At 47.4% G+C, this 22,376-nt stretch overlaps 1 protein-coding gene across 1 annotated transcript in view; it reads left to right on the top strand.

Moving 5' to 3' along the window:
- The window catches only part of LOC134934807 (mucin-12-like), a 74,396-nt gene that overhangs the window by 39,082 nt on the left and 12,938 nt on the right, over positions 1-22,376 (top strand). Inside the window, exons 2-3 of the mRNA XM_063930163.1 lie at positions 21,807-21,842; positions 22,027-22,146. The gene's annotated coding sequence lies outside the window, so the exon portion shown is untranslated. The remainder of the gene's footprint in view (positions 1-21,806; positions 21,843-22,026; positions 22,147-22,376) is intronic.

The raw sequence follows: 22,376 nt of genomic DNA, 5'->3' as shown, positions 1-22,376 counted from the left end.
ACACCTCCTTCATTGCCCTTAACGTGTGGCCCTAAAAGAAAATACGTTTGTTTCTTCACCGTCGACACTGAAATCAGTGTCCGTGTCTGGGTCTGTCGACCGACTGAGGTAAATGGGCATTTTACAGCCCCTGACGGTGTTTGAGACGCCTGGACAGATACTAATTTGTTCGCCGGCCCTCTCATGTCGTCAACCGGCTTGCAGCGTGTTGACATTGTCACGTAATTTCCATAAATAAGCCATCCATTCCGGTGTCGACTCCCTAGAGAGTGACATCACCATTCAGGCAATTTGCTCCGCCTCCTCACCAATATTTTCCTCATACATGTCGACACACACGTACCGACATACAGCACACACATAGGGAATGCTCTGATAGAGGACAGGACCCACTAGCCCTTTGGGGAGACAGAGGGAGAGTTTGCCAGCACACACCAAAACGCTATAATTATCCAGGGACAACCTTTATATAAGTGTTCCTCCCTTATAGCATTTTAATATATATACATATCGCCAAATCAGTGCCCCCCCTCTCTGTTTTAACCCTGTTTCTGTAGTGCAGTGCAGGGGAGAGCATGGGAGCCTTCCCACCAGCCTTTCTGTGAGGGAAAATGGCGCTGTGTGCTGAGGAGAATAGGCCCCGCCCCCTTTTCGGCGGGCTTCTTCTCCGGAGTTTTAGATATCTGGCAGGGGTTAAATACATCCATATAGCCTCAAGGGCTATATGTGATGTATTTTTCGCCATACAGGTATTATACATTGCTGCCCAGGGCGCCCCCCCCCAGCGCCCTGCACCCTCCGTGACCGCTGTGTGAAGTGTGCTGACAACAATGGCGCACAGCTGCAGTGCTGTGCGCTACCTGATGAAGACTGAGAGTCTTCTGCCGCCTGGTTCCGGACCTCTTCATCTTCAGCGTCTGCAAGGGGGGTCGGCGGCGCGGCTCCGGGACGAACCCCAGGGCGAGCCCTGTATTCCGACTCCCTCTGGAGCTATGTCCAGTAGCCTAAGAATCCAATCCATCCTGCACGCAGGTGAGTTGAAAATCTCTCCCCTAAGTCCCTCGATGCAGTGAGCCTGTTGCCAGCAGGACTCACTGAAAATAAAGAACCTAAAAACTTTTTCTAAGTAACTCTTTAAGAGAGCCACCTAGATTGCACCCTTCTCGGCCGGGCACAAAAACCTAACTGAGGCTTGGAGGAGGGTCATGGGGGGAGGAGCCAGTACACACCATGTGATCCTAAAAGCTTGCTTTTGTGCCCTGTCTCCTGCGGAGCCGCTATTCCCCATGGTCCTGACGGAGTCCCCAGCATCCACTAGGACGTTAGAGAAAAGCTGTTACCCAGGAATTTTTATATATAGTTATTTTGGTGGTCATGGAGGATAAAAAAATTTTTAAAAGTTATTATAAAAATGTTATATCTCTAAAACAAGGATTAAAAGGAGCGCTTCATAGTGCAATATGTTTTTTATTCATAAAATAGATGTCGCACATCAATAAAAGAATTCTGGACAGAGTTTGCTTATACCTCTGATATCATCTCAGTGGACTAGAATACCACTTGGTTTCATTTAGATAGTCACCGGCAACCGCTCCATACATCCGTCTACCTCAGCGTCAGGACCTGGCACCGTGAGGTTTTCCCAGCACGTCGGGACACCGCTGCTTTGGGAGTCGTTCCGGGAGGTTGCAGACACGTCACCAGGTCACAATCCAACGCGTTTCATCATCGGACTTCCTCAGGGGGTTGGCCTGAGTGGCGATAACCCTGATTTGCCCAGATCACATTACAATTATACAACTTAACATAAAATTGATAAATTAAAAAGTATCCCTTTCTTGACATAGCTGAAAGTGATTTCCTTCCTCACGTTTTTTAGTAATTAAGACTTAAGAGTACGCCGTCTCTTGTATCTTGTATCCACAAACCTATGGCACTCAAATTGTTGCCTGTTAGTATTCTACTCTCAAAACAGAAGGAATTCATCAGTAGTTGCCTTCTAAGGGATACATTTTTTTACATAGTATCTATTTAGATAGTGGTTTTTAACCAATACATCCGGGTCTTGTTACATACAGATACATTGATTCAAGCTTTATATCATTTGTATAAGACTTATATAATATTTTCAAATACAGCGCTTTTTATCTATATTGTATCTAGCCACCGTAAAGCGACACTTTATTGGAACACAGAAACAGGAGAGTTAATCATTCAATAATAAAACACTGAAACAAACGAGTTAATCATTCAATATTACGAGTTCTCGGAAAAGGAGAGGATATCATAGACCGGGATAGCAGAAAAGGCTATATTTCAGAGAGCTATAATGCTTCAGAGAAAATGAGTATATTAAACTACCTACAGGTTCCTAGACATCCCCAATTTGTAAAATGAGTGTAATCCACCACTAGGTATTAAAGGAAAACCACAACTCAAGAGAGCAAATCCAAAGAATGCAGTAACACAATGATCATATTCCAGCTTCTATAATAGTTGCTGTCCTGGAGGGAACAGAAACAGATAACAAACAGACTAAAAGTACTCCTGGAGACTAGTAATCAGTGAACCCGTAAGCTTCCAATTGGCATAATCTATTTTATGAGTCTGTAATAAAGGGGGTGATTTCATAGTTTTCATTTAGTCCCCCCGGTGTCAGTGTATCTAACGTAATTATCGAAAACGTTTCCCTCTTTAGAGGTTTTTTATCTCTGTCCCCTCCTCTTAGATCTAGGGTTACATGCTCTATACCAGTGGTCTCCAACCTTAATTGTGGTGTGAGCTACTTTCGGAAAATGAAACCTCTGAAGGAGCTACCCCCTCCCCCCAATGCGCGTGCGTTCCTGCAAAAGTGGGTGTGGCCTCACAAAAGTGAGTGTGGCCTCACAACTACAAGTAATGCCCCCCCCCCCCGCATAGTGCCAGATACACAAATAATGCCCCTCAGCAGTGCCAGATGCACAAATAATGCCCTCAGCAGTGCCATATACACAAATAATGCCCCCTGCAGTGTCAGATACACAAATAATGCCCCTCAGCAGTGCCAGATACACAAGTAATGCCCTCAGCAGTGCCAGATACACAAATAATGCCCTCAGCAGCTCCAGATAGACAAATAATGCCCCTCAGCAGTGCCAGATACACAAATAATGCCCCCTGCAGTGTCAGATACACAAATAATGCCCCTCAGCAGTGCCAGATACACAAGTAATGCCCCTCAGCAGTGCCAGATACACAAATAATGCCCTCAGCAGTGCCAGATGCACAAATAATACCCCTCAGCAGTGCCAGACACACAAATAATGCCCTCAGCAGCTCCAGATAGACAAATAATGCCCTCAGCAGCTCCAGATAGACAAATAATGCCCCTCAGCAGTGCCAGATACACAAATAATGCCCCTCAGCAGAGCCAGATACACAAATAATGCCCCTCAGCAGAGCCAGATACACAAATAATGCCCCTCAGCAGTGCCAGATACACAAATAATGCCCCTCAGCAGTGTCAGATACACAAATAATGCCCCTCAGCAGTGCCAGATACACAAGTAATGCCCCTCAGCAGTGCCAGATGCACAAATAATACCCCTCAGCAGTGCCAGACACACAAATAATGCCCCTCAGCAGCTCCAGATAGACAAATAATGCCCCTCAGCAGTGCCAGATACACAAATAATGCCCCTCAGCAGAGCCAGATACACAAATAATGCCCCTCAGCAGAGCCAGATACACAAATAATGCCCCTCAGCAGTGCCAGATACACAAATAATGCCCCTCAGCAGTGCCAGATACACAAATAATGCCCCCCAGCAGTGCCAGATACACAAATAATGCCCCCCAGCAGTGCCAGATACACAAATAATGCCCCCCAGCAGTGCCAGATACAATGCCCCCACCAGTGCCAGATACAATTCCCCCAGCAGTGCCATTTAAAATGCCCCCCCCCCCCGCAGTGTCCGATACAGTGCCCCGCACAGTGTAAACCCTTGCTGGCTTCTTCTACTGCCGCCGGTGCTGCTCCTCCTGTATGAGGGACGGAAGGGGAGGAGAGCGTAGCGCGCCTCTCCTGTGAAGTCAGGAAAGTGGCTGCGGTGAGGCTGACAGTCTCAGACGGCGGCGGGCATGTCAAATATGGTGCCGGTAAGTGAGCCAATCAAAACTCGCGGTCCGGCAGCCAATTAGTTGCCGCCATTGCCGGTCCACGAGCTCTGATTGGCTGACGGCCGGCACCATATTAAAAATGAAGGGAGGAGGAGTGCCAGTGACTGGCCAAGCCCGTGCACTCTGTGAGCTACCGAAAATACTACGGCGAGCTACCGGTTGGAGATCACTGCTCTATACCTTTGAACTGCATTAGACTGGGATCACTATCTTGGAACTGTTTGAAATGCCGTGGCACACTGTGATCCGTAACCCCATTTTTTATATTTCATGTATGTTCCAGTATTCTCATTTTTTAGTTCCAGTTTAGTTTTACCGATATAGTGATACCCGCAAGGCCAAGTTAGCATATGTAGTGTTACAATTTATAAACGTTTTTATACTTTGCATTTTTGTGTTTCTGACTTGGGGGGTAATTCCAAGTTGATCGCAGCAGGATTTTTGATAGCAATTGGGCAAAACCATGTGCACTGCAGGGGAGGCAGATCTAACATGTGTAGAGAGAGTAAGATTTGGGTGGGTTATTTTGTTTCTGTGCAGGGTAAATAATGGCTACTTTATTTTTACACTGCAATTTAGATTGCAGATTGAACACACCCCACCCAAATCTAACTCTCTCTGCACATGTTATATCTGCCTCCCTGCAGTGCACATGGTTTTGCCCAATTGCTAACAAACTTGAAGCTGCGATCAACTCAGAATTACCCCCTTGATTTTGAAACTCTTTTGTCTTTTCACCCAGGGTGCAGATCTTACAGTGCCTACAGGTGAAGAAACCTTTTAACCCTTGCAGGAAATTATTCCCTTCTTTCTCTGATAGTTTTTTCAAGCAACTTTTTGACACATAGTATTGTATGTTATTTGCTTTTTTATAAATAATATCAGGCTTTTCTGGAAGATATGCGGCCAGAGCCCGGTCTAGTTTCAGGACATGGCAGTTTTTTCTAATAGTCCTTTCTATTTCTCTATTTTTAGTGTTGAATTGTGTTACGAAGGGACAGAAGGTTTCTTTCTTAGCTATATTTTCTACCTTTGTTTTTTTATGTCTATATTCAAGTAGCTCTCCTCTATTTCTTTCCTTTGCTTTTACTCTTGACTTTTCAATAAGGTTTGATGGATACCCACGTTCAAGAAACCGATCTACATATATCTGGGATTGTTCCTCAAATTTCTTAATGTCTGTACAGTTCCTTCTCAGTCTGGTAAATTGGGAAAACGGAAAATTGGTTTTCCACATTGGAAGATGGCAACTTGTAAATTCCAAGCAACTGTTACTGTCTACATTATTAAAATGAGTATAGGTTTCTATTTCCTGCTTCAATGGAAAATTCTCAGTACTTATTACCAGACCTAGAAATTCTATTTTAGTACTGTGTGTCACATGAGTACATTTCAGACAGGGGCGGATCCAGAAGAAAATGATAGGGGGGGCACCATGGAAGGGGCAAGTGTATTTGCGTGCGGCTTCGGTGCATGCGCTTCCAGAAATGGGGTATGTCCCCACTACAAGGGGCAGCGTGTGAGGGGCAGGGGGCAGCGTGTGAGGGGCAGCATGTGAGGTGCAGGGGGCAGCATGTGAGGGGCAGGGTGAAGGGGGCAGTGTGTGAGAGGCAGGGTGCAGGGGGAAGCGTGTGAGGGGCAGGGGGCAGTGTGAGAGGGTCAGGGTGCAGGGGGCAGGGTGTGAGGGGCAGGGGGCAGCATGTTAGGTGCAGGGGACAGCGTGTGAGGGACAGTGTATAGGGGGCAGTGTGTGAGAGGCAGGGTGCAGGGGGAAGCTTGTGAGGGGCACGGGGCAGCGTGTGAGGGGCAGGGGGCAGCGTGTGAGGGGCAGGGTGCAGGAGGCAGTGTGTGAGGGACAGGGGCCAGGAGGCAGCGAGTGAGGGGCAGGGTGTGGGGGCAGTGTGTGAGAGGCACATACCACCATATACTACATATAGACCGGATCGCCCCCCCCTTAGTGCCTGCCGCCGCCACAGCAGCAGCCGCACACACGTTAAAGGTAGCTGGCACAGGCTGGCAGCCGCGATACAGCAAACAGCATACTCACTGTGACAGGCTGATATACACAGTGAGTCACTGTCTCCGTCCTGCTGCTGCTGCCTCTGCGGCTCTGCCTGCTTTGATTGGCGCCTCTGTCTCCTCTCTGTGTGGCCGCTGGGGAGCCTGGGCTGGCTGGAAGTGAAATCCAGTCCACGCGGTCCAGGGTCCACCACTACGCGCTGCCTGACTCCTTAGCCTGTCCCGCAGCCCGCTCCGTCTCCCGGCCTCCGTGCGCTGCTGCCTGCTGGTCACATGCAGTGCAGCAGGAGAGGAGGAGGGAGGGAGGGCTGCACTCACTGTGGGCTTGAGCCGGCTCTGGTCCCAGCGGCAGCTGTCAAATCAGCGTGCGCTGACAGCCTGCTGGGGCCGGGCCGGCACAAATGGAAAAAAAAATCCTCTGCCCTGAGACTTAATGGGGGGGCACGGGCCCGAGTGGCCCCCCCCCCCTGGATCCGCCACTGATTTCAGATTATATTCGTTTACATTTATTTGTTCCATAAACCTCTCAAAGTTATTCACATCACCATTCCATATAGTATGTCATCTATAAATCTTTTAAACAGTACTAGATGATCTTGCATGGGTCCTATCAGGGTGTTCATTTCCCAATCACCCAAGTACAAATTTGCCTATTATACTATAAATTCCTTATTATATTACAATGCATAATGAATTGGAACCCCTCTATCCTATTTTATTTGGCTGCATGTTGCTGGAACATTGGGAATGTTGATAGAGAGGTACCGCACGCATGCGCTGTCCCCAGGACCAGTAGCGGATCTTGCCACGAGCAAGCAGGTCTTTTGCCCGGGGCGCCGCCTCCCGGAGGGCGCCGCACCAGGGCTAGATCCGCTGCTGCTGTGCCCCCCGCTGCCGCTGGCCGCTGTGAAGGGAAACTACGTCTAGTTTCCCTTCGTGGAGAGGTCCTTTACTGTGCGGTGCGCGATGACATCATTGCGCACCGCACATTTCAGAGCGCTACAGTAGTCTGTACAGGGGGCTAAATGACCACGCCCCCTGTACGAAGCCACACCCCCTATTGCCGCCCGGGGCGCACAGAGCCCCAGAACCGGCCCTGCCCAGGACCCGGCTGTGCTCTAGCAGAGATTGCACGAGTCATGGAGCTGATGCTGGAGCAATATATAGCAGGATGAGGAGCTGTGCTGGGGGGGAGATACAGATGATAACCAGGTCTGGCTGGTCTTTACTGTGTTGAATCATGGTGCCTCAGCACTGCACAGGTAGCCCAGGTGCAGCAGAAGGGTCCTGATATATTACAGTATTACTGTATAGTATACATTGCATATACAGTGTATACTATATTCAGTGTGTATGCAGTGTGTTATTGCTGGTCTATCACTTGTATGACAGTTTAGGGCCCTGACACCAAGGACCCAGAGCAGCTGTTCCCCTCTGCATCTCTCCTTCTCCTTCTGCAGCATTGGTTGGGAGGGCTTAGGATCAATTTTGTTGGTAGGAGCCCCTACACCCTGCCATGGGGCCCCCACAAGCCTTCATCTGGCCCTTGTTGTAAAGGTGCATACAGACGGTGAGATCCTCTGCTATGCCCCATTTTGACTATGCGATTTCCCTTCAACTCCCCCAGAGCCCAGATAGCACAGATTTTGACTATCTGTATAGATGGAGCCTCGCTCATCTAGGCTTCTCTGCTGCACCTAGGCGCACCAAGGCTTATTAGCATAAACCTTTCATCTATTGTTCTCAGCTGCAATACAATACAGAGAGAACAATACAGCAGGGGATTAAGGGGGTCATTCCGAGTTGTTCGCTCGCTAGCAGTTTTTAGCAGCCCTGCAAACGCTATGCCGCTTCCCACTGGGAGTGGTTTTTAGCTTAGCAGAAGTGCGAACGAAAGGATCGCAGAGCGGCTACAAAGTTTTTTAGTGCAGTTTTAGAGTAGCTTCGGACCTACTCAGCGCTTGCGATCACTTCAAACACGCCCTGCGTTCGCCCAGCCACGCCTGCGTTTTTCCTGGCACGCCTGCGTTTTTCCGAACACCTCCTGAAAACGGTCAGTTGACACCCAGAAACGCCCTCTTCCTGTCAATCACTCTGCGGCAGCCAGTGCGACTGAAATGCTTTGCTAGACCCTGTGCAAAACGACATCGTTTGTTGTGTCCGTACGGCGCGCGTGCGCATTGTGCCGCATGCGCAGAACTGCCATTTTTTAGCCTGATCGCTGCGCTGCAAACAAATGCAGCTAGCGATCAACTCAGAATGACCCCCTATGTACGATGTTGACTAAGTGCCAATTTTGATTATACTTTGTACTAGATAGTACACTAGATAGTCAAGATTGACTTGCCTGCACAGTCTATCTAGCCTTACGATACCAACCGCGCGGGGGCGCGCATCGGGATCGAATCAGTATCGCAAGCTGCCTAACACTTTCCAATTTGCACTAATTTTCCTTCCAATTTTGACTATATAGTCAAAATGGAAAGTGTACACATCTTAAGAAGGATCCCATATAGACAGTGAAAGGGATCAGGCTAAACAGGCCTATTGTACTTTTCCTAAGCAGGACTCCATTTAACAACATTTAGGGACAGATGTACTAAGCCTTAAAAGTAATAAAGTGGAGAGTGATAAAATGCCAGCCAATCAGCTCCCAACTGCCAAGTAACAGGCCCTGTTTGAAAAATGACAGGAGCTGATTGGCCTGTAGTTTATCACTCTCCATTTTATCATTTTTCAAGTCTTAGTACATCTGACCTTTAAAATTGTCAGTGAGAGAGATACGTTCTGCCTAATCTGTCTCTCCTAACAACAATCCTCATACAAAGAGCTAGCAATATAAAGATGTGTACACGGTATCTGGTCTCTAGGTCGACAGTATAAAGGTCACCACTATTGGTCGACATGCATTAGGTCAATGTGGACAAAAGGTCGACATGACAGTGGTCAACACAGCATATGGTTCACATGAATTTTTGTGATTTTTTTTAATTTGTAAAACTTTTTCACGTGACCTACGATTGGGAATGGTAACCTGTGCTGTGCAAAGCAGTAGTAGAGCGGGGCACCTTGCCCGAAGCATGGCGAGTGAAGCAGTACACTAATTGGGGGTCCATGTGTTAAAACGTGAAAATTGATACCCCAAAAACCTTTAAAAAAAACACACATCATGTCGACCTTTTTCATGTGTCGACTATTTTCTTGTCGACCTTTTGCATGTGTTGACCTTGCGTCACTTATACATGTTACCTGGGCAGCTCAGGTGAGCAGTATGTCTCAGAACAAGGGGTGGAGGGGAGAAGTCCCAGAGCAGCACACCTGCGTCGGCACCTGCGCATGCCTACTGCTCTGCCTGACAGGCATAGGCAAACTAGGCAAATGCCTAGGGCATTTGGTATGCCTGGGGGCACCAGCAGCTCCTGCTGATTAAAATGATATGCGGCATGCCTATATTCTGTGTGTAGCATTTCATATGCAGATGCAGCCACAGTTGCACACAGTATATAGGCATGCTGCATATCATTTTAATCAGCAGAAGCTGCTTGTGCAGCCTAGCCACATAGCAATGCAAATAAGATGCATTTTCATCAAAAAAAGGCGCCCAACGTCAGCAGTGCTGCCAGCTGACTCACGCCAGGCATCTTCTGCTGCATGGCGTATTGAGGCAAGATGTATGAGGACACATCTGTATCCTAGCAGAGGCAGAGGTCACAGTGTTAGCGGCCATGTGAGTGCTGTGTGTGAGTGGGCTGGTTGTGCAGTAGTGTTCGACATAAGGGGCATTATGCGTGTCATGTGTATAAATGCATTAATAATGTGCAGCAAATGTTTAAGGGGCACTATGTGTGTCATTATATGTATAAGGGCATTAATAATGTGCAGTATATGTGTAAGGGGCATTATGCGTATAAGGGCATTAATAATGTGTGTCATATGTGTAAGGGGCATTACTGTGTAGTATTATGTGTATAAAGGTATTACTAATGTGTGGCATTACTGTATGTGTATAAGGTGCTCTACTGTGTGGTGTAACATATAGAAAAGGCACTAGGGTGTGGTGTAATGTGAATAAAGAGCAATAAGGTGTGGTGTAATGTGAAAAAGGAGCCATTCAGTGTGATGTAATGTGAATAAGGGGCACTATCATATGGTAAAATGCGAATAAAGTTGCAGTACTGCGTGCCGTAATTTGAATTGGGGGTACTATTGTGTGGCCATGCCCCTTGCCAGCAAAAACACACCTCTTTTTGGGCTGAATGTGCACTGTTCCTATTTAAAATATAGGTGTAGGAACACCAAAATAAGGACTGTTATGGGTGAGGGGTGATAGTGCAGGGTAATGGGCCTAATTCAGATCTGTTCACTATCTAGCGTTTTTTCTCTGTGCAGCGATCAGGTAACTACTGCGCATGCATATGCACCGCAATGCGTAGGCGCGGCGTATGGGTACAAAGCGGATCGTTGCTGTGCACTGGTTCTAGCGAAGAATCCATTCGCACAGCCGATCGCAAGGTGATTGACAGGAAGAAGGCGTTTATGGGTGTCAACTGTCCGTTTTCTGGGAGTGGTAGGAAAAACGCAGGCGTGTCGAGGCGTTTGCAGGGCGGGTGCCTGACGTCAATTCCGGACTCGAATAGGCTGAAGTGATCGCAGCGGCTGAGTAAGGTCAGAGCTACTCAGAAACTGCACAAAATGTTTTTGTACCGCTCAGCTGCACACGCGTTCACACACTTGCAAAGCGAAAATACACTCCCCTATAAGCGGCGACTATCTGATCGCAGCGCTGCACAAAATAGCTAGCGAGCGAACAGATCTGAATTAGGCCCTATATGCGGAACTAGTGGCGGTGCTAGGGGGCACCAGCCAAAAACTTGCCTAGGGCATCATATTGGTTAGAGCCGGCTCTGCTGCCTGACATACTGTAGCCTGTAATTATGCATGGTGATAGTGCGTCATTTGGGGTGCGTGGCCTCATGGAAGCCCCTCATTTATGTCACTATGGGGGTGGAGCCTCATGGGAAGTCCCCTGGTTACATCACTATGGGGGGTGCCCAGCGTTGCCGCAGATGCCACGCTGCCCCCGGAGACTCTGGCTGCACTGCCGGCTCCTTCTTAGTGACAGGAGCTGGGCGCTGCAGGATAAAGACACGCCAGGGGTGTAAATACAAGAGGCAATAGAGGCAGTTTGCCTCCAGGAGGCAGCCCTGAACCAGGCAACATGATCTCCTCCAGAGAGGTAAGTACGGCAGAGAGGTAAGTACTGTAGGTGTATTACACATCCCATGATTCTCAGCAGACTGCGTAAGTGCCGCACCATGCACACACACCTTGAAGGAGGATACGGTAACTGCCGGTGGTTACTGTCTCCAGGGAGAGTCACAGGAGTCCCGTGGGCTGGAGGCTGACTCCCACGTGTGTGAGGCGTGCAGACAGTGATGGGGTGTCTGTATCAGACAGATCTGCTTCACAGAGCGCAGGGTGGGTGTAACTGGCGACACTAATGATGACACCTGAGCAAAGCCGGATTAAGGCTATGTGGGGGGCCCGGGGGGGCCCCTAATAAATAGGCAGGCAGATGAGTTATATCAAGATATATATATATATATTGTGACAAGAACACTGGGATAGTGTTTGAGGGCAGGTATATTTGTCCCAGGTTCTTGTCTTACATGTTTTAGAAAATGTTAACTTCTAGGAAAAATGCTTTTTGTTTTGTCTGAACCTTTTCAGTTTGCTGTAAAAGCTGGGTAAAGGCTCTGAGAGAGAGATAAGGCGAGTTCTAGACATTGGGCCCAGTTCGGGTCTTTGGCCTCACAGAGGGCTAATCAGGGTTTCAGCTGTGTAAGAGTGATATAGTGCTTCTAACCTGATTAGTATGGGCAGACTGCCTGGGAAGGCTGCAGGATCTGTGTGTGAGAGACACGCTTTCTGATGCAAGTAAGCTATACAGTATGTACTGAAGAACTCTGTGTTTTGTTTAGTGACAGTTAGGAACATCTTATGTTTAGTTAGTGCCGGACAGGCAAGGTATTTTTATTTTGGGGTTTGTTTTATTTTCTGTTTCAATAAAACTGGCCGGGGTCAGTTGTACCAGAAACTGGACTTGTGTTGTTCCTCAAACTGCTGCGTGCTGCCATATTCCCCAGGAAAAGGCACCTTGCACCCCTACAGTGTTACAACTTGGTGGAGAATGCGAGCAGGCCGTTCTGCGCATAAGTGAAAGCAGCAGCTTTGTGAGGCCTGCAGAAAACGGTGGTTTATGCAGATACAGCCCAGTGTGAAGTTACTGAGACTCACCCCTGAGGGTTTGATATATGTCCTGGGTGAAAGCAGCTGCAAAGCCGCCTGAAAAATCTGTTGACATGGAGGATCTGCTTAAAGCCTTGCTGCAAGCTACAGCGGCTCAGCAGGAGGCCAACCGACAGCAGCAGGTGGCAATGGAGGAAAATTGGAGACTACAGCAGGAGGCCAACAGACAGCAGCAGGTGGCAATGGAGGAAAATATAAGACAGCAGCAGGTGGCAATGGAGGAAAATAAGAGACAACAGCAGGCAGTTGTTGATGAACTTTACAGGCAACAGCGTCAGGATAGAGAGGCCTTAGCAGAAGTGGTGCAGAGACTTGCAGCTCGGGTTGGAGATGTGGCCGTCAGTGCTCCAACCAGCTCTAGTTCTATACGAGCCAGTCACTTCCTGCAGAAAATGACAGAGGCTGATGATGTGGAGGCCTATCTGACCACGTTTGAAAGGACTGCCGAGCGTGAGAACTGGCCGAAAGCACAGTGGGCCAGTCTGCTGGCACCTTTCCTGTCAGGTGAGCCCCAAAAAGCTTACTTTGATTTAAGCCCTGCTGAGGCTCGGGACTATGATAAACTAAAGACTGAGATCCTGACCCGCCTGGGAGTCACGCTGTCAGTACGAGCACAACGGGTGCACCGTTGGCTGTACGCCATGGAGAAGCCTCCGCGCTCCCAGATGCACGACCTTATTCAGCTAACAAAAAAATGGCTGCAGCCAGAGACATTAACTGGTCCCCAGATGGTGGAAAGAGTCGTCATGGACCGCTACTTGAGATCTTTGCCCATGGTCCTGCGCAAGTGGGTGAGCCATGGAAACCCGGGTACTGCTGACCAATTAGTGGACATGGTAGAGAGGTATTTGGCAGCAGAGGAACTACTGATGACCACCCAGCAACCCATAGATCCTCGACAGCGCCCTTCAGTAAAGACTGGTAAGACTGTTCCGTGGGAAAACGTTGCTGGGCGGTTAAGAGAACGCAAGGCTGGAGAGACTGTAAACACTGGCCCTGGAAACAGGCCAATGGGGCTAGAACGGTCTATGCTGCCCAAATGGGTTGATAATCGTGTGGTTAAATGTTTTAGGTGTGGTATGCCAGGTCATGTTATTGCCAATTGCCCAGTCACGCAAGAACCCATGCAATGTGATGCTGCCTTTGAATGTCGCAGAATGTCTTTCTTTGCTAGGTTAGCCTGTACTGTGGTACCTTCACCTGAGCTGGAAAAACAAATGTGTGATGTGTTCTTAGAAGGTAACCGGGTAGAGGCCTTGCTAGATTCAGGAAGTTTAGTTACCCTCGTGAAAGCTGGGTTAGTGAACCCCTTAAAGGTCCAGCAAATACCTATTGGGGTAACTTGCATACATGGGGATACCCAATATTATGCCACTGCTGAGGTGAATATAGAGACTTGTTGTGGGTCAGCAATGGTTAAAGTGGGACTGGTCCCTACCTTGGTGCATGAGGCCATAATAGGGAGGGATTTTCCTCATTTTTGGAAACTGTGGGAATCACGGTTATCAACAGATGTGAGAAGTAAAAAGCCAGTTGATGATAATACCGGTGATTTTATGGATGTACGTGGGTCTTCGGAACTTTCTGGCCCTTTGCCTTTTGCTAGTTTGGCTGGGGAAGTGACAGATGGGGAGTCCAGTGAGGACCCTCTTGCCGGGAACAGAGACATAGTAGTTAGAACTGAAAGCGTGCCTGACCTGGAGGTAAAGAAGGATCTGTTTGCGTCTGAACAGTTAAAGGATCCTACCTTAATAAAGGCTAGAGAGAATGTTAAGATTGTTAATGGGGAACCTGTGGTACCAGGTGACAGGGTTACGTATCCCCACATGGCCATCTGTAATGAGCTCTTGTACCACATTGTCAAAAGGGGTGAGGATGTGGTGGAACAGCTGGTAGTTCCCCAGCCTTATCGGAGAACGGTACTAGATTTAGCTCATAGTCACGTTACCGCAGGACATTTAGGGGCAGAAAAAACCACTGAAAGAGTTTTACAAAGGTTCTTTTGGCCAGGGGTTTATAAAGAAGTGTCTGAATATTGTTCTTCCTGTCCTGAATGCCAGTATCATGCCCCTAGACCCCATTTCAGGAGCCCACTAGTTCCCATGCCTATTATAGAGGTCCCGTTTGACAGAATAGCCATGGATCTCGTGGGGCCCTTGTTAAAGTCTGCTCGGGGCCATCAGTATATCCTGGTAATTATGGACTATGCCACTCGATATCCTGAGGCTGTCCCTTTACGCACTATCACAACCAAGGCGATAGCTAGGGAGCTGGTGCAGGTATTTAGTAGAGTGGGAATACCAAAAGAAATTTTGACTGACCAAGGTACTCCATTTATGTCAAGGATCATGAAAGAATTGTGCAAGTTATTTAAGGTCACTCACCTCAGGACGTCCATCTACCATCCCCAAACTGACGGGTTGGTGGAAAGGTTTAATAAAACATTAAAAAGTATGTTAAAAAAGGTTGTTGAGAGAGATGGGAAAAACTGGGATTGTTTGTTGCCCTACTTGTTAATGGCCATCAGAGAAGTTCCTCAGTCCTCTACGGGGTTTTCTCCATTTGATTTGTTGTATGGTAGACACCCCAGAGGGCTGTTGGATGTTGCCAAAGAGACGTGGGAAGGACAGCCCACTCCTTATAGAAGCGTTATTGAGCATGTAACACAAATGCAGGATAGGATTGCAGCCGTGGTACCTGTTGTCAGAGAGCACATGGAACAGGCCCAAAGTGCTCAACAGAGGGTCTATAACCGGAGTGCCAAGATACGGGAATTTGCTCCTGGAGATAGAGTTCTTGTTTTGGTACCCACTGTGGAAAGCAAATTCCTAGCTAAATGGCAGGGTCCATTTGAGATTAGGGAAAAAGTGAATGAGGTTAATTACAAAGTATACCAGCCGGGAAAGAGAAAACCCGAACAGATCTACCATGTTAACTTAATCAAACCCTGGAAAGATAGGTTGTCTCTGTCAGCGGAGCCTTGCCCTTCGGTGTCTTCACCCCGGTTGCTTCCCGCAGTGAAGGTGTCAGAGACATTATCAGCTGATCAGAACAATCAGGTTAAAGAATTTCTCATCCAAAATAGGGAGGTATTTTCAGAGCTGCCTGGCCGAACGACCATAATAAAACATGACATTGTCACAGAACCAGGGGTCAGGGTTCATTTAAAGCCATATAGGATTCCTGAAGCTCAGCGAGAAGCTATTTCTAAGGAAGTTAAAACCATGTTAGAACTTGGAGTCATAGAGGAGTCTAACAGTGAGTGGTCCAGTCCCATAGTGCTCATCCCGAAGCCCGACGGTAGCATACGCTTCTGTAATGACTTTCGTAAGTTAAATGAGGTGTCCAAGTTTGACGCATACCCCATGCCCCGTGTGGATGAGCTTGTAGAAAGGCTGGGAACAGCCAGGTTTCTCACCACATTGGACCTGACCAAAGGTTACTGGCAAATACCTTTATCTGATAGCGCCAAAGAAAAAACAGCCTTTTCGGTTCCGGAGGGGCTGTACCAGTATAAGATGTTACCCTTTGGGTTGCATGGGGCTCCAGCAACCTTTCAACGGGCGATGGATAAAATTTTGAGGCCCCATAGAAAATATGCAGCTGCCTATTTGGATGATGTGGTAATTCACAGTACAGACTGGGGGTCACATTTGGTTAAAGTACAAGCAGTACTGGACTCAATCAGAGAGGCAGGGTTAACTGCTAACCCAAAGAAGTGCTGCCTCGCAATGGAGGAGGTCAAATACTTGGGCTTCACCATAGGCAGAGGTCTGATTAGGCCCCAATTGAATAAAGTTGATGCTATTCAAAACTGGCCTCGTCCAGTGAATAAAAAACAGGTAAGGGCTTTTTTGGGAATTACTGGGTACTATAGACGGTTTATTCCTAATTTTGCGACCACAGCGGTGCCGTTGTCAGACCTTACCAAAGGGAAGCAGTCAAATGTGGTGAAATGGAACCCTGATGCAGAAAAGGCGTTCCAAGCGTTAAAAGTGGCTTTGTGTTCACAACCGGTGTTGATAACACCAGATTTTTCAAAAGAATTTGTGGTACAGACAGATGCCTCAGAGGTAGGGATAGGTGCTGTGCTGTCCCAAACCAGAGATGGGGACGAACACCCTATCATTTATTTGAGTAGGAAACTCAATGAGCATGAAAAAAGGTATGCCATTGTGGAAAAGGAGGCTTTGGCCATTAAGTGGGCACTAGATACCTTGAGATATTACCTCTTGGGTAGACAATTCAGACTAGTGACAGACCATGCCCCTTTAAAATGGATGCATGTAAATAGAGGCAAGAATGCTCGTGTAACTAGATGGTTTCTAGCGTTGCAGGACTTTAAGTTTACTGTCGAACATAGACCGGGAACACAATTGGCCAACGCAGATGCATTGTCTCGCATCTTCTGTTTGGGGGCTACAAGTGTTCCGGCCCCTAGGTCGAAACAGGGGAGGGGGATATGTGACAAGAACACTGGGATAGTGTTTGAGGGCAGGTATATTTGTCCCAGGTTCTTGTCTTACATGTTTTAGAAAATGTTAACTTCTAGGAAAAATGCTTTTTGTTTTGTCTGAACCTTTTCAGTTTGCTGTAAAAGCTGGGTAAAGGCTCTGAGAGAGAGATAAGGCGAGTTCTAGACATTGGGCCCAGTTCGGGTCTTTGGCCTCACAGAGGGCTAATCAGGGTTTCAGCTGTGTAAGAGTGATATAGTGCTTCTAACCTGATTAGTATGGGCAGACTGCCTGGGAAGGCTGCAGGATCTGTGTGTGAGAGACACGCTTTCTGATGCAAGTAAGCTATACAGTATGTACTGAAGAACTCTGTGTTTTGTTTAGTGACAGTTAGGAACATCTTATGTTTAGTTAGTGCCGGACAGGCAAGGTATTTTTATTTTGGGGTTTGTTTTATTTTCTGTTTCAATAAAACTGGCCGGGGTCAGTTGTACCAGAAACTGGACTTGTGTTGTTCCTCAAACTGCTGCGTGCTGCCATATTCCCCAGGAAAAGGCACCTTGCACCCCTACAGTGTTACAATATATATATATATATATATATATATATATATATATATATATATATATATATATATATATCTCTCTCCATATATATTTATATCTATAAATTATATATCTCTTATATATTAGCCCAATGTGACTCTGTGCCTGGGCCTCTAACGCTGGGTGGAGTCACAGAGCTGGGCGGAGACATCTACTCCGGCCCTGTGCCACTGCCAGCCCAACACTACCTACACATAGGACTATTTACAACGGGAGCAGCAGCCACAGATTCCGGCCACCATCCCCAGAGAGAAGCCACCAGTGGACGGACGCAGCACCGTGACCGGTAACCATGCACCCCTCCTTTGGTTTCCCCGCAACACACAGCCACCTACACCCCACCTGACACCCACACCATTGAACCCGCCCTCCGCAAAACCCCAGCACCAGCTCCCACATCCTCCCACTAACGGGACACGTAGCCCGGGAGCCGCCGTCCGCACAACGGATGAGGACACCCACCAACCACACCACCTCACCGACCGCCACATACATAGCCACAGCAGCGCGTTTGATAACAGCGTACACTGTACTACTCACTAAGCCCAAGAGCCGACCAGCAGCCCCCATGTATCCGGCAGCCCGACCAAACACAGGTTAGTGGCTGGGAGTGGAACAGTCAGGAGCTCTATCACCGTCCCGTGCTTTTTGTGCTGCAGCACGGAAACACTGCGGCTCTAATACACAGGCTCACGTCTGAACAAAGAATTTTCATCGTTGAAGTGATCGGAGTGTGATTGACAGGAAGTGGGTGTTTCTGGGCGGAAACTGACCGTTTTCTGGGAGTTTGCGGGAAAACGCAAGCGTGCCAGGAAAAAACGCGGGAGTGTCTGGAGAAACGGGGGAGTGGCTGGCCGAACGCAGGGCGTGTTTGTGACGTCAAACTAGGAATGAAACGGCCTAAGGTGATCGCAGTGTAGGAGTAAGTCTGGAGCTACTCAGAAACTGCTAAGAATTTTCTATTCGCAATTCTGCTAATCTTTCGTTCGCTATTCTGCTAAGCTAAGATTCACTCCCAGAGGGCGGCGGCCTAGCGTGTGCAATGCTGCTAAAAGCAGCTAGCGAGCGAACAACTCGGAATCACCCCCATGGTTTTGCTGCGATCAGATCTGAATTAGGCCCTAAGTCCTCCTGGCTGGGATAGTGGATGGAATCCGGGAGGCTGGAGGGCTCCCTGACATTCTGAAGAAAATCCGGACACTCAGGAGAGTAGGAAGCTGTGACTAAGGGGGACATGTACTAAACAGTGATAATAGTGGAGAAGTGAGCCATGGCAATCAATCAGCATTGACATAACATTTATAATTTGCAGACTATATCTTCTCTGGCGATCAGCTTTGCCGCACAGGTGTATCCCCTGGTGATAGATGCATAGCAGAAACGGTGACGTTTCCAGGGTGCGCATACCTTAATAAAATAAAGACAAGTGCACGCAGATAGCACGGAATTGAAGGATCAATCTAATCATAAAAAACATCCACACTTTGACCTCTGATGTAAAAATAGCAGAGAAGACGTAAAAGTGGGATGGTCCGGCAATAAAGTCATAATAGATAACAGTCAATCACTGTTCCGTCAGTTGTTGCACTGATCTGTCGGTGAAAGGATCGCTACGTGTTACTGGGAACTATTCGCAGGGACACCGCAGACAGCAGACCTTGGAGATGACAGCTGCAGTGACCGCCGTACTCCTGGCTCTTGTGGCCCTTCTACAAGGCAAGTGTCTCCTTAGGATACAGACTCATTTTGCATGGGCCTCTGTAATATTGTCACCAGAAAACTGTCTACACAGTGTAGCATTTTTCTAACAAAATGACTTTACACATTATAAAATACAAATATAATTGGGGCACTAATTATCATAAAATAATTTATGCATAAAACCCTTAAATCATTCATTGAGCAGAAAATTAACAAAATTAAGATGAATACAGATGTGTACACTAGGCGGTAGATTTACTAAAGCTTCTGAAAATTAAAAGTGGTGCAGTTGCTTGTAGCAACCAATAAGATTCTACGTTTCATTTCTCTATTGCATCCTAGACAATGACAGACAGAATCTGATTGGTCATTTTGGCCAATACGATCGCTTTTAATTTTTAGAAGCTTTATCACCCTAGCGTCTATACGCCCTACGGCGTGAGGCACCTGGCACATCTGAGACTGATAGCGTGCCAATTTTTTTTTTTAGTCTTGCATCTTATTTGTATTTCACAGTGCACTTCGACTACAATGGCATCTCACCCTCCGGATTCTGCCTCCCTGATGCTTATTTCAGTGTCATTTCCTCTGAGGCGGAAATGTTTATATACCATATATTTGTCCTACATTATTCTGTACTGGAAGTCGCTGTTTTCTTGTCTTGCTCCTTTGCCTTTGCATATGTACTCTGGGGGTAATTCCAACTTGATCGCAGCAGGATTTTTGATAGCAATTGGGCAAAACCATGTGCACTGCAGGGGAGGCAGATAAAACATGTGCAGAGAGAGTTAGATTTGGGTGGGGTGAGTTAAATCTGCAATCTAAATTGCAGTGTAAAAATAAAGCAGCCAGTATTTACCCTGCACAGAAACAAAATAACCCACCCAAATCTAACTCTCTCTGCACATGTTATATCTGCCTCCCCTGCAGTGCACATAGTTTTGCCCAACTGCTAAAAAATTTCCTGCTACGATCAACTTGGAATTACCCCCTCTGTTAGGCGCTGCAGAACCCTTGTGGCCCCATATAAATAAACGATAATAATAATAATTGTTCTATCCCCAAATCTCATCACAATAATTGTTACTATAGTATGTACATAAGCAGAGGTGCACCAAGGAATAACGTTGAACATAAAAATACCACAAGACAAAGTGATCTTATATAGGGCACTCGCAGACTGATCAAAATACCAGCTGCAACAAAAAGTTATAGTAAAGTCCTCTAGGAATTAAAAAATGATAACATAAACAAAATAAAAGTTATGTTTTCAATCCTTAGAGGGCTTTACCGTAACTTTATGTTATACTGGTATTTTTGACCCGTCTGTGAGAGCCTTATATAAGAATACTGTGGGTGGGATGTATCATGTGTTGCGTATTGCATGCGATGGGTGTAGTATGGTATGCCGGTGGTCGGGCTCCCGGCGACCAGCATACCGGCGCCGGGAGCCTGACCGCCGGCATACCGACAGTGTGGCGAGCGCAAATGAGACCCTTGCGGGGCACGGTACGCTATTTTATTCTCCCTCCCGGGGGGTCGTGGACCCCCACGAGGGAGAATAAGTGTCGGTATGCCGGCTGTCGGGATCCCGACAGCCGGCATACTGAAGACCACCCGCATGCGATACATCTTGCTACTTATCGCATATGCAGTGTTTATTAATGACATATTCCTGAATAAATGCAAATAAAAATGCAAGGGGCTTATGACCTGGGAGCCTAACAGCACATGCTCAGTCATCAGTGTAAGCCGCAGAGAGAGGGGGGGGGGGGGGGGGGCAGAGAGGGGTCCTTCAGATCCCTTTCCTGGGAATTCTGTGTAAAGAGGCCTATAGGCTCCTATATGCAATGCCATGTATAGATCTAATACAAGCTCCAGAAAGTTTTGATTTTCAGAGTTTTTGTCGCATTGTGCCCCTAGAACATCCCGCCCCATCTTTTGGGAGCTATGGGGGTCATTCCGAGTTGATCGCTAGCTGCATTCGATCGCTGGGCAGCGATGAGGCAAAAAAATGGCACTTCTGCGCATGCGTATGCAGCGCAATGCGCACGCGCGACGTACTATTACAACGAACGATGTCGTTTCACACAGGGTCTAGCGAAGCTTTTCAGTCGCACTGCTGACAGCAGAGTGATTGACATGAAGAGGGCGTTTCTGGGTGTCAACTGACCGTTTTCAGGGAGTGTTCGGAAAAACGCAGGCATGCCAAGAAAAAAGCAGGCGTGGCTGGGCGAACACAGGGCGTGTTTGTGACGTCAAAACTGGAACTGAACAGTTTGAAGTGATCGCAAGCGCTGAGTAGGTCTGAAGCTACTCTGAAACTGCACAAAATTATTTTGTAGTCGCTCTGCGATCCTTTCGTTCGCACTTCTGCTAAGCTAAAATACACTCCCAGTGGGAGGCGGCATAGCGTTTGCACGGCTGCTAAAAACTGCTAGCGAGTGATCAACTCGGAATGGCCACCAATATCTTATACGTCACTGGAAAAATTTATATCATTAACTTGATAAATAATAAATAATACTTGACTGAAATGATTCTTCCTATGTCTCTGTAGTATTCCAAGTCTCAGAAGCGGCTGACCTCCCACCATGTAAGTATTCATACCTCTAATCTGACAGAATGATCTACAGACCTGTGATAATGAGTATATATACAGTATATGCTGGTAAAGGATCACATATACAATTAAAGTATATAGCTTGTAGCTAATAATTCACCTTCTTAAATGCGTAAAGACTTTTGTCACGTGGTATAAGCTCCTATCTTGTTTACAGCTTTTCCAAAGGATCATCACAATACATTGTATCTCTCGTACGCATTCTGTGACCTTCATCTCCTCCCATCATTCTGCGTCAGAACACGGGAACTTTGGAACTTGGGAAAAATATTCCTATGTAATATAATTGTATTGCTGGTGACGGGTTGGGCATAATCTATCACCCCATTCTTCCCAGCGGTGCAAGTATGCGGGTATGGGTGGGTACGGCGTACCCTTAAGAATTTTGCCGTTGGTACGCCGTATCCACACCGATGGGCCGCCGCTCGCTACCGCTGATGTGAGGGGAGGAAAGCGCAGCCTGCTTCATGAATACCTGGCACTGTGGGGGGCAATGTATATCTGGCA

The sequence above is a fragment of the Pseudophryne corroboree genome, chromosome 6, assembly GCF_028390025.1.
Source record: "Pseudophryne corroboree isolate aPseCor3 chromosome 6, aPseCor3.hap2, whole genome shotgun sequence".
Classification (NCBI taxonomy): Eukaryota; Metazoa; Chordata; class Amphibia; order Anura; family Myobatrachidae; genus Pseudophryne; species Pseudophryne corroboree.
The sequence above is the reverse complement of the archived record's forward strand: the minus strand, read 5'-3'. Positions and strand labels throughout refer to the sequence as shown.